We start from the raw sequence: 12,400 nt of genomic DNA, 5'->3' as shown, positions 1-12,400 counted from the left end.
ATCCCTTGCTGCAGTGGAAGTGCTGTGTGCTGTGTGATAATGGTGAAAGGCGGGGTTGCAGACCTGCTAAGACATGCAAATGAGCATACAGTATATTTACATTTGATAGATATAGATATAGATATATCTACTATATATTTGTGAAAGCGTCTTATGTGTCTATGTCTCTATGTGTCTCCCTGTGTCCCTCCCTGTGTCCCTAGCGGCAATCCCATTGGACCTTGGGCCAGGCCAATGAGATTGCTCCCTTGGCCGGCCCGCCCCCGCACACCTCTCATTGGCCTGCGGCGGGGACACACACACACACACACCTCCCTCCCCCCCCCCCATCACGTGCGCCGCTCTGCACCGGCTCCCGGACGGAGGGGAAGCCCCTGCCCTTCACCCCCCAACCCTACCCCTGCCCTTCACCCCCACCCCTACCCCTCACCCCCACCCCTACCCTTCACCCCCTAGCCCTACCCCTGCCCTTCACCCCCCACCCGTACCCCTGCCCTTCACCCCCTACCCCTGCCCTTCACCCCCTACCCCTGCTCTGCACCCCCCCTACCCCCTGCACCCCCCCTACCCCTGCCCTTCACCCCCCACCCCTACCCCTGCCCTTCACCCCCTAGCCCTACCCCTGCCCTTCACCCCCCACCCCTACCCTTCACCCCCTACCCCTGCCCTTCACCCCCTACCCCTGCCCTTCACCCCCTACCCCTGCCCTGCACCCCCCCCTACCCCCTGCACCCCCCCTACCCCCTGCACCCCCCCTACGCCTGCCCTTCACCCCCCTACCCCTGCCCTTCACCCCCCCTACCCCTGCCCTTCACCCCCCCTACGCCTGCCCTTCACCCCCCCCCACGCCTGCCCTTCACCCCCCCCACGCCTGCCCTTCACCCCCCCCCCCACGCCTGCCCTTCACCCCCCCCCCACGCCTGCCCTTCACCCCCCCCCCCACGCCTGCCCTTTGACTGACGCACGCACACAAACCCTGACGGGCGCACGCACACACCCTGACTCACGCACACAAACCCTGACGGGCACACGCACATAAACCCTGACTGACGCACGCACACAAACCCTGACAGGCGCACGCAGACACACCCTGACTGACGCACGCACACACCCTGACTCACGCACACAAACCCTGACTGAGGCACGCACACACACTGACTGACGCACGCACGCACACACACTGACTGACGCACGCACGTACTGACGCACGCACACAACCCCTGACAGCCACACGCACACACCCTGACGCACGCACACACACACACACACACACTGACTGACACTGACTGACTGACTCACACACACACACACTGACTGACACACACACACACACTGACTGACACACACACTGACTGACACACACACTGACTGACACACACACTGACTGACACACACACTGACTGACACTCACACTGACTGACTGATGCGCACACGCACACACACGCACACACAAACACACACACACACTGACTGACACACAGACTGACACACACACACAGACTGACACACACACACAGACTGACACACACACACAGACTGACACACACACACAGACTGACACACACACACAGACTGACACACACACACAGACTGACACACACACACTGACTGACAAACACACACACTGACTGACAAACACACACACTGACTGACAAACACACACACTGACACACACACACTGACACACACACACACACACTGACTGACACACACACTGACTGACACACACACACACTGACTGACACACACACTGACTGACTGACGCGCACACACACACTGACTGACACACACACTGACTGACAAACACACACACTGACTGACTGACACACACACTGACTGACTGACACACACACTGACTGACTGACACACACACTGACTGACTGACACACACACTGTCTGACACACACACACTGACTGACACACTCTCTATCACTCGACACACACACCCCTCTCGCCGCTCCATGTTGTTTCCTCCTCTGCTTGGCCCCAGGCTCCTGACCTCTCCTCCCGATTGGCTGCTGCCGGGTAATGCAGCCAATCAGGATGGATAAAGCTGCCCAGCCCGATAGCAACAGCCCTGCTCAGGGAAATCTGGCGCCCCCCCCCCCCCCCCCCCAAGCCGGTCAGGTCACTATGTCCAGAGAGGTAATACCGGACACATACATGTTCAGTATTACCTATCATTTACTGGTCAGTGTCCAAATACAGGACTGGTCGGTTCTATACTGGACACCTGGCAACGTGTGTATGTGTGTGTGACAGATATAGACATATATATCTAGATATTATATATTTATATACAAACACACATTTTTCTTGTGTGTGTATATCTGTGTAGGGGAACATTTAAAAAAAATAAGCAGATGGAATTAATCTTTTGCAGTGCAAATGAGTGTTTAAAGTTACAAATGTGATGTTTTCTTTTTACGGAGTACTTTGAGGTAGAAAGTTCTTCTACAAGATGTGTGATATTTGAAAGCTATTTTTCACAGTTTGCCTGGAAAATCCGTTTCAGGAATACCCCAGGGATGGCTTTCAGCATGAAGGTGCTACAAGTGTTACAGGCACTTACAAATCTGGGACAGAAAAGCGGTATTTCTACATATTTGCATATAATAAAACCTCTGCTAACAAAAAAAAACCCACCACATCAGCCCTTCTGTAAATATTGTCAGCGAGGCACAGAAAAGTGATTGAAACACGTGTCCTTATTGTCGGGCTCTACTTACTTAGGCAAGTTCTTTCAAATCAATTGTCTGCACAAATCGTACGCCAATGTTTTTATCGATCTGAAATATTGGTCACTGGGTACTGCAGAAAGCAGTGCGCAAAAATACCCTTCGTGTAGTAACAGCAAGGCAAGCTAGGGCAGGGGAGGGCAACTCCAGTCCTCAAGGGCCCTCAACCGGTCCGGATTTCAGGATATCCCTGCTTCAGCACAGGTGATGTAGTCTTCGACTGAGCCACCTGTGCTGAAGCAGGGATATACGTAAAACCTGACCTGTTGGGGGTCTGGCCAGCTCTCCAAACAAAACGTCTCCACCTCGGTAGCATTTTACACACTCCTCCAGCCCATGAGTGAGTTGGGCATGGAGTCAAATTCCACATTTACACACAAACACACACACACACACACACAGTGCCCTCAGGCCAAAAAAAAAAAAAAGATGTCTGAACTCCAGGTTTTACGCAAACTTATAGAGGTGTCTGCAACACATTGCACTTTTGTTCCTTTTTCCTCTTCTCTTTCATCTTTTTTTGCTTTTGATTGAAGCGATACCCAACAACAGTTTAAAAGCCTGACCTAGAGCTCCTCAGAAATCTTCAAAGAGCAGGCAATGCTTATGGATGTGTATGCTGTTCCCAGCACAACTTTAATCTTGTACAGTTGTTCGGCATTGCAGGGGAGGAAGTGCTTCCTTTCCCCCAGCACAAGCCAGAGGGACATCATGCGCCAAACCCACGTCACGCACACAGGGCCGACCCTTTAAGCACCAGATGCTTTGCCGCATACTAGAAATCTGTTCCGAATGTTCACGGAAACCTCTGATCGCTCCGTGAGGGAGCCACATGGTCACCATTCTGGACGTCGCAATGGCAGAACATGACTTATTGGATCCAATCTCAAAACAACGTTTCAGATGTTATCACTTTGCCGAAACATGTGGGAACAGGATATCTGTGCAAATGCAGGAACTGTACAAATATGGAAGGGGACTGAAGACAGAAAACAGATAATAAAACACACGGGGCTGGTATGTTGCTGGCCAGCAGAGGGTAACAATAATAACTTGCACAAAACAACGGTTGGTTAACTCGGGGGTTCTCAACTCCAGTCCTCAAGACCCCCCCACCCCCCCCCCCCCAACCGATATTTAGGATATCTCCTGCTTCAGCACAGATGGTGCAGTCTTCAACAGCCACTTGAGCTGAAGCAGGGATATCCTGAAAACCTGACCTGTTTTGGGGGGGGGGGTGGGGGGGAGGCTAGAGGACTAGAGTTGAGAACATCTGAGTTAACCAATTATTGGTGTTTTTCCCATGCAGCTCATTTCCGTATTACTTGTGTATACCATATATCACCTTCTTCTAACATGAGCTAGCACAGAGAGAATTCCTCTACTGTCCAGCTGATGTTTTAAAGATGCGTTCCCTATTACAGACATGTGCTACAAATTACTTTTATGGCTTCTTCGCACCTAATAAATTGCGTATTATCTTGCTCTGTTTTTTCAATTCTCCTTACTTTGTGGTTTAACCCTTTCATGGCATTCGATGCATTGCTTGGCATCTCTGTGGCTGACTGCAGTGCAGATAACCACTCAAGGTTAGCGAGTGCTTGGCTGCACATGTACCAATCAAATCCGTGACACGGTTGTGGCGGTTTCTGGTGTACATGAGAAAAGCAGTGCAGAGGCAGCCATCCAAAATATGGCTCAAATAATATGCATATTACTTCCAGGGGTGGACAAAAATATAAAATACTTGGGAGCCAGCGCTTGGTTAGGCGCACGCAGAGTACAGGAGAGGGCTCCTGCTAGCTCCGCCCCCAGCCCTCGCGTGCCTCTGCCTCCTGTCAATCACCACCGTCGCCGATTCCCAGAGAGCCAGATCCAGCATTGATGACGCTTGGAGCTCCGTTGTCGGTGCAGCTGTGATTGACAGGTCAGTCATCACTGAGCAGCGCCATGGCACCAGGAGGGAAATTTTAGTCGCATTTGCCTTCCCTGCTTCTAGGTGTTTGTTTTTTTTATAGCGTCACTTGATACACTTTAAATAGATAAAAAGGTGGGTAAGGGTTTTAGGGACCATCCTCCCTTGACCAAAGGGGGAATGGGTGCCACCAGATGTGGAAATCTCTACCTCCGTCAGGCTGAGTCCAACAGTTGCCACATGAAAGAAAATGTCCAATGAAGGCACAATGTCCCAAGTACAATGGCTGACACATTGGCACCAACACAATCCTACGCGTTTCATTACCTCATCAGTAGCCACGAAGCGCGTAGCATTGTGTTGGTGTCAATGTGTCAGCCATTGTACTTGGGACAGGGTGCCCTCATTGGACTTTTTCTTTCGTGTGGCAACTGTTGGACTCAGCCGGCACAGAAGACGCCGACATCACCTGATGCGCGCCATGTTGCGGAGCAGCACTGCTATTGCGGTATCCCGCAGAACACATTGGTCATCGGAGGACAGTCCCTACAACCCTTATACACCTTGATGACCCTGATCAGACGGTGATGTGACGACCTGTGGCCTCCCAAGGACACACTAACCCATTGCTTTTAACGCCTTTTTCTTTTGTACGTGCATATACTACAACTGTAATCATCCCAATTTTTATACAAATACACTATACTATGGGTGGTTTTTTTTTTCGCTTTTCTTTTTCTCTTTCAACTTTAAAATAGAGATCTCATGTAATTTCCGTACACATTCAGAACCATGCAGGTCCTTCTAGCACTGAAAAAAAGGTCATCAAAAAGGAACATTTCAGGATATCAACATATAAAAGTCTGGTACAGGCAACCTTCACATGTATAAATGTTTACATTTGACAGTCATTATTTCTGCTCTGGCTAATTATAACTGAAGGTTCTAAATCCACTACATTCAGGGGTGGGAAAAAGATATAATAAAACATTCAAAACAAACTTAGGGGCCAGCACACATTTCTAGGAGCCAGAGCTTAGTGTGTGTGTCAGAGATTCACACATGCTGACAGACACAAGCAAATACATCCCCTGCACAAGCTGAGCTGCCCTGGGAGCAGGGGGTGGGCATAGTCAAAGAGCGCTCCCTCCCCCTGGTCTGACTTGGGCCTCGGACATGGTCAAAAAGACCGTGCTGAGCCGCGCTGAGGGGAAACATTATCCCTATCAGCACGGCTTTGGACGGCGCTTCCGCAGGCGTGCAAAATTTCAAGCCGACAGTGAAAATTAAGTTTTCCCGCTGAGGGAAACGCAGGGCCGGTCACGTGACTGCCAAAAACCAATGGCAGTCCGTGACGTCGGCGCCGTGTCGTGGCGCCCTAGCACCGCCTCCCGCTCCGCCTCCAGCCCCGCCTCCCACCCGCGCTCGCTGACGCTCATGCAGGGACACGAAAAAGTTCCTGCTTGAGAGCATGAGCGTCAGCGCTGCTTAGCGCTCTTCCCTTCACCATGCCCGCGGCCTTAGTGGCGCAGTGTTGACTAACCTTGCAGTCGCTGCCGGCAACCTATCCTGCTTAAACTATAGGGTGCAATGTTGCCGGACGCAGAGGAGGCCAACAGGTTAATCAGCACCGCAACTCAGACACCATTAGGAATTTGTAGGCCCCGAGGATTTTTACACACACACACACACACACACACACACACACACACACACACACACACAACTACATAGTATGTATACAGAAACAGTTTGAGGCTGAAATTATTCATATCTGATATGGGTGTCTGAGGTACATGGAGATAAAATTACTTGCCCACGGGCACAAGGAGCTGGTGCTTTGCATTGAAACAAGGTTCTTCCAGTACAAGCAAAGCGCCCGTCCCAGGGAGCAGCTCTCCCCCCCCCAGAACAGGCACTACTAATGTATGCTCCCAAGAGCTTACAATCTGTCTTTCGTATATTCCATAGGCGCAGTGACACACAGTGGTTTCTCTACTGTTATTTAGATCTGGAAATAGATTCCCAACTTTGTTACCATACATCAGAGCCTTCCTCACATGCCTACACCTCCCCAAATGTTTATTTGGAGATATTTCATTCAGTGCAGAGAATATTGTATGCCCTTTTTTTTTTCATTTTTGATATTTTTAATTTTATTCATTTGAGACCTATGGCAGGAGTACATAGGAACACAGGCTATGTATGAGTATGTTATAAGATTGTAAGCTCTCTGAGGCACGGATTCCTTTTTCCCCTTCTTAAATTCTCATGTTTAATCTAATGCCATCTTATTTTACATGAAACTCCCATTATAAAAGCACTGCGTACATGGTGGGCACTATAGAGAAATACAGAATATCAGCGATGTAAATATATAGAAAACAGAAAGCTTTCAATCCTAGGTAAGCAAATAAAAATACCTCGTGAGCAGTCACATGTCTCAGGTAGGAATGCAAACCTGCCTTTCCCCATCATCTCTTTGCATACAATGAATGCTTCCACTGCAGCCAGGGATTCTGGGAAATTACATGCAAATCAGCACTCTGTGTGTCAAGTTTTGCTTCCTATCCATTTCAACCTGGATTCCTATAAGCTTATGGAAGTCTGATACGGTCATGCGTTCAGGCGTAACGCTGGATAAACACCAATGGGTGCAAGTAAACTGACAGAGGGAACAACAAACGGAGATTGAAGGGGGACCACAATTACAGTCGGGGCTCAGGGGCAGTAAGCTTACCCATGTCAGCTCGTGCGTCCTGGATCCTGCTTCTCCTTGGTTCCCGTAGCGTGTATCCGGCAGAAGAAACATGCAGAAATGGAAGAAAGGATCCGGTGCCACAGCAAACGGTCACACTTGAATCCAACTCGGGTAATGATACAAAAAGGCTTTATTGGAAAATAACACACTACAAACAACAGGCTACACCACAGCCTCCTCCTCTAGATTTTTAGTGTGTTTTATTTTCGAATAAAGCCTTTTTGTATCATTACCGGAGTTGGATTCAAGTTTGACTGTTTGCTGTGGCACCGGAAACTTTCTTCCATTTCTCCCTATAAGCTTATGCCAGCCGTATTCAGGGCCGCCGACAGGGGGAGGGGGGGATGACAGGACAAGGGTCCTGGGCCTGGTGGAGAGGGGTACTTCCGGCTTTGGAAGTCTTGCCTGACCTCTGGCCAGGGCCCCGGCTCTCCGCAGCTGCGGGTCTCCCTCACTGACACCGCCGGCCTCTCTTAACGGTGCGAACGCCAGAAGCAAGCTGTGCTCAGCTTCCGGCGTGCACTGGCATGAGAGAGAGGCGCGGCGCGTGCCGGCGTCAGAGGCTCGGCATGGAACAGTGTCAATGTGGGAGCGAGGGTCGAACAGCGTGGGAGAGGGGGAAGCCAGAGGGGGGGGGGGCTCACTATGTGTGAAATAGGTGGGCTCGCAAGACCGCCAACATAGGGGGGGGGGGTGGTTTAATCTGTCTGCAGCCCTGGTCGTATTACACAGCCTGGGTTAAAGAAGTGCATAGCCAGTAACCTCAGCCTTTTGGGTCTCACCTGTGTGGGGCTGGTTATACTAGCTTCGCAATGTGAAACTGGTAGTGGCTACAGCCAGACACACAACAAGTTATGGCGAGTAAGGGCCATAGAGCCTGGACTAACAGATACTTACTCTCTCCTCTACTTCAGCTTTATGAGACTATAGAGGCTACGTGATCGGTTAAACAATGTCCTCCCTGTTCTTCATTCATGCAAGTAATATCTTTATGACCTTTTCCCAGAAAGTATGTTTAGTATTTCTAGATAGTAACAGGACTTTGTAACCAAGTAATCGCCAGCCAGCACGTCAGACACGTTCGCCCATACACAAGACGCTGTAACCTGTCTTTTAAACTTGACTGTAATCATATATTACAGGCATCTGCTTAACACTGTGTAGTACACATGTGATTAAATGTATTTTGCACGCATACCGAGGAGCCACAAACTGCTGTTTATCACATTAAAATGCCAGTCCCCATAGGCACTGTAATATAAGCCTTTGTACAAATGGATCATAAAAAGGTATCTTGTGGCTTAGCACCATTTAATAAACCTGGACCATAAGGTCTCAAAAGCTTACAAGAACCCAGAGTTATTATTACATTTTTTTGCAAATTGCTGCACAATTGGTGTCCGGGATTAAATAAGATTTACTATATTTAGCTGAAATAAAAAATAAAATAAAAAAAAGTAGTACCTGGTTCACTAAGAGTGAAGAAAGTTAGTGTGAAATCCAAGAATGTATGTTTATATAGAGAGAAAGCGATGTTACTACAGACACATGGATATGTGTTGTTGGCATGAAGATACACAATTATTGAATTTTGGCAATATTGAGATTATGTTATTTGTGAAACTGAAAAATAGTAATAATATACTGATTGTAAATCTAACCTCTTTATGCCCTGCCATAAAGTATTCCTCTGACTTGACCGTCATTACCCTGCCTAGTAAACAAGGAACTGGAGAGCTGTGTACACAGGAGAAAGTTGCATAATCAAAGCAGCAATGGAGGTAAACATCACTGGGAGAAAAATAAGAGATAAGATAAACACATGAACACAAATATTTGAAATAATGATCCTTCAGGAATTTTTGAAGCAATCCCGTGACCCCCAAAAATGCACATGTTGTTACATATAGCAATAGTGGGTAGAAAACCACTGTATCCAGAGATCCCCCAACAACAAAAATGGGGCTTACCAGTAATGGCAGCAGCTAACCGCCAATACCTGACCCTAATGCTCTTTAACCCCAATACAATATGTGTGCTTTTGGGTGGAAAACAAGTAGGAAAAATAATACATACAGCCACTAGATACCAAGTAGCAACAACCAATGGCTGTCCATAATACATCCTTCTAGAATAGTGGTTCCCAACACCAGCACTCAAGAACCCCAAGTAGACCACATTTTAAGGATATCGCTGCTTCAGCACAGGTGGCTCAATCAGTGGTTATCACTTTGTCTGAACCACCTGTGCTGAAGCAGGGATATCCTTGAAAGCTGACCTGTAGGAGGGTGGAGGAGGGGGGCGGAGGATTGGAGGTTCTCAAGCTCCGGAGTTGGGAACAGTCGTTCTGGAATACCGAGGGGAAGGCGGTCTAGGGATCTACACGCACCGGGCCGGATACTACAAAAGCAACAATGAAATCCCATGTAATATTACATACGATCACGGTTATACCAGCAGAATGGTACTTTGTTCAGGACTGTATAAATGCACTTTGACGGTCTCAGGGCCCATGTGGCCTTTAGCTCTTGCTGGATAAACAGTAGCTGGCATACAGAAAGTTAAATAAGAACTCATCACAACACATTATCCACTTCACCTGGTTTGCACGACATCTCAGACAGCAAAGCGTTAAACGATCTACGATTCAAGTAATTTTAATAATCAAATAGTGATCAGAAGCGGTTTGAAATATTATATATATATATATATATTATAGGCTTCTTGGAGGCTTAGGTGTTTATCATCAGTCTATCCATTAAGCCAATTTTGTACTGTTTTTTTACTCTGCAGCTGAGACAGTCGGTGGCTCTTACTGATTTCGTTACTCTTCCTGTTTCCTTGCACTGCATGTCTACTTCTTTGCTATTAGAAATAGCTCAGCAGAGCTTGTTAAGTTCAACTTTGCACACAGGTCTGGGTTGCAATTTGCACCCGAGTGCCAGAGAATTTAAAAAAACGCAGTCAGTGCATTATATATATATATATATATATATATATATATATATATATATATATATATATATATGCAAATATAGCTGTATGCTCATCTGCATGTCTTAGGCAGGTCTGCAACCCCACCTTTCCCCATTATCACCCAGCATACAGCACTTCCACTGCAGCAAGGGATTCTCGGAAATGACATGCAAATGAGCACACAGTGCCACTTTTTGCCTCAATAACCATTTTTAACATGGTTCCCTATAGGCTGTGACCATGCAGCAAGCTTAAGCCTATAGGGAACCATGTTAAAAATGGTTATTGAGGCAAAAAGTGACACTGTGTGCTCATTTGCATGTCATTTCCCAGAATCCCTTGCTGCAGTGGAAGTGCTGTATGCTGGGTGATAATGGGGAAAGGTGGGGTTGCAGACCTGCCTAAGACATGCAGATGAGCATACAGCTATATTTGCATATTTGCTTTCCTGTGGAGGGTTTTTGTCACTTTTTTTACTCACCATAACTTAACTCAGTATTATGGTTATATATATATATATATATATATATATATATATAATGCACTGACTGCGTTTTTTTAAATTCAGCTTCTAGTTCTATTTGGTAATAACAAATTCATGTTACAAGGGCACAAAGTATAAACGTCATGTTTCTGGCACTCGGGTGCAAATTGCAACCCAGACCTGTGTGCAAAGTTGAACTTAACAAGCTCTGCTGAGCTATTTCTAATAGCAAAGAAGTAGACATGCAGTGCAAGGAAACAGGAAGAGTAACGAAATCAGTAAGAGCCACTGACTGTCTCAGCTGCAGAGTAAAAAAACAGTACAAAATTGGCTTAATGGATAGACTGATGATAAACACCTAAGCCTCCAAGAAGCCTATAATCCCATAGCTCTGAACGGAGTTCCTGTCGGTTTGACGGCAAAGGGTTTAACTTCTTAGATTGTACTGTAAACTCTTGTGGACAGGGTCTCCCTTTGCCTTATGTCATCATTAACCTGCTACTCTCACCCCCATTGTTTGGACTTTATCTACTTTGTAGTGTCATTTTATCAAGTGCTGCATACACTGTTGGAGCGTGTATATATATATATATATATATATATATATATATATGTATGTGTGTATGTGTGTGTGTATGTGTATGTGTGTGTGTATGTGTATGTGTGTGTGTATGTGTATGTGTGTGTGTGTGTGTGTGTGTATGTGTGTGTGTATGTGTATATGTATGTGTAGTGTGTGTGTGTGTGTGTGTGTGTGTATACACACACACACACACACACACACACACACATCCCAATGCCAATGCAGTCCTAGTGCATGTTAGCCAAGAATAAGGCTGCAGCCTATAATCAGGAAGATACGTCAGCACGCAAAGTAAACATGACAGGGTTAAAGAATAACATGGTCATAGGATGGCTCAAAAAGTAGAGGCGCGCTTGTGGTCCGTGATGCACTGTGTCACAACATTAAGCAACATGCTCATTACAGAAAGGTAACCACGGACCTTGTCTGCCTTCCATACGTCCAGTCGTGCTCCTAAATGATGCTTTATGGGAATTTCTTGGACTCCTACATACAATTTAGACCTGAACACGTTGGACCCACTTTGGTTCTTGCCTGTCATGCACATAACAGAAAGTAGTATGCATATCTTTTCTACATATATTGTGTGTTCAATACTTGCCCATCTGTTGTACAGCATAAGGATTTAAAATGTTATGTATTTTATTTGTTGGTTTACAAAACAAAAAACAAAGAAGTGACGTGAGAAAGGGCGCCCCCTTTATGGCAATGTATACGTTGCGAAGCAAGAATGCATCTCTACGCAACAATGAAATCTTGTAAAAATATGTTATCTTGGTAATTCTCCGTATTTGGAAGCAATAAAGAAGTCACACTAATGAAGCATGAGAGGCAGCACACCAGTCAGCAGAGACAGCTGCTCACAATAAGCAAACTCCACTACGCGATCACACGTAGGACAGATGTTTGGAATCACGGGTACAAAAAGTTTCACTATCTTGAC

The 12,400-nt window shown here is 46.8% G+C and overlaps 1 protein-coding gene across 1 annotated transcript in view; it reads right to left on the bottom strand.

The window, feature by feature from the left end:
- The window catches only part of SH3RF1 (SH3 domain containing ring finger 1), a 173,377-nt gene that overhangs the window by 150,279 nt on the left and 10,698 nt on the right, over positions 1-12,400 (bottom strand).

This window comes from Ascaphus truei, chromosome 1 (genome assembly GCF_040206685.1).
Source record: "Ascaphus truei isolate aAscTru1 chromosome 1, aAscTru1.hap1, whole genome shotgun sequence".
NCBI lineage: Eukaryota > Metazoa > Chordata > Amphibia > Anura > Ascaphidae > Ascaphus > Ascaphus truei.
The sequence above is the reverse complement of the archived record's forward strand: the minus strand, read 5'-3'. Positions and strand labels throughout refer to the sequence as shown.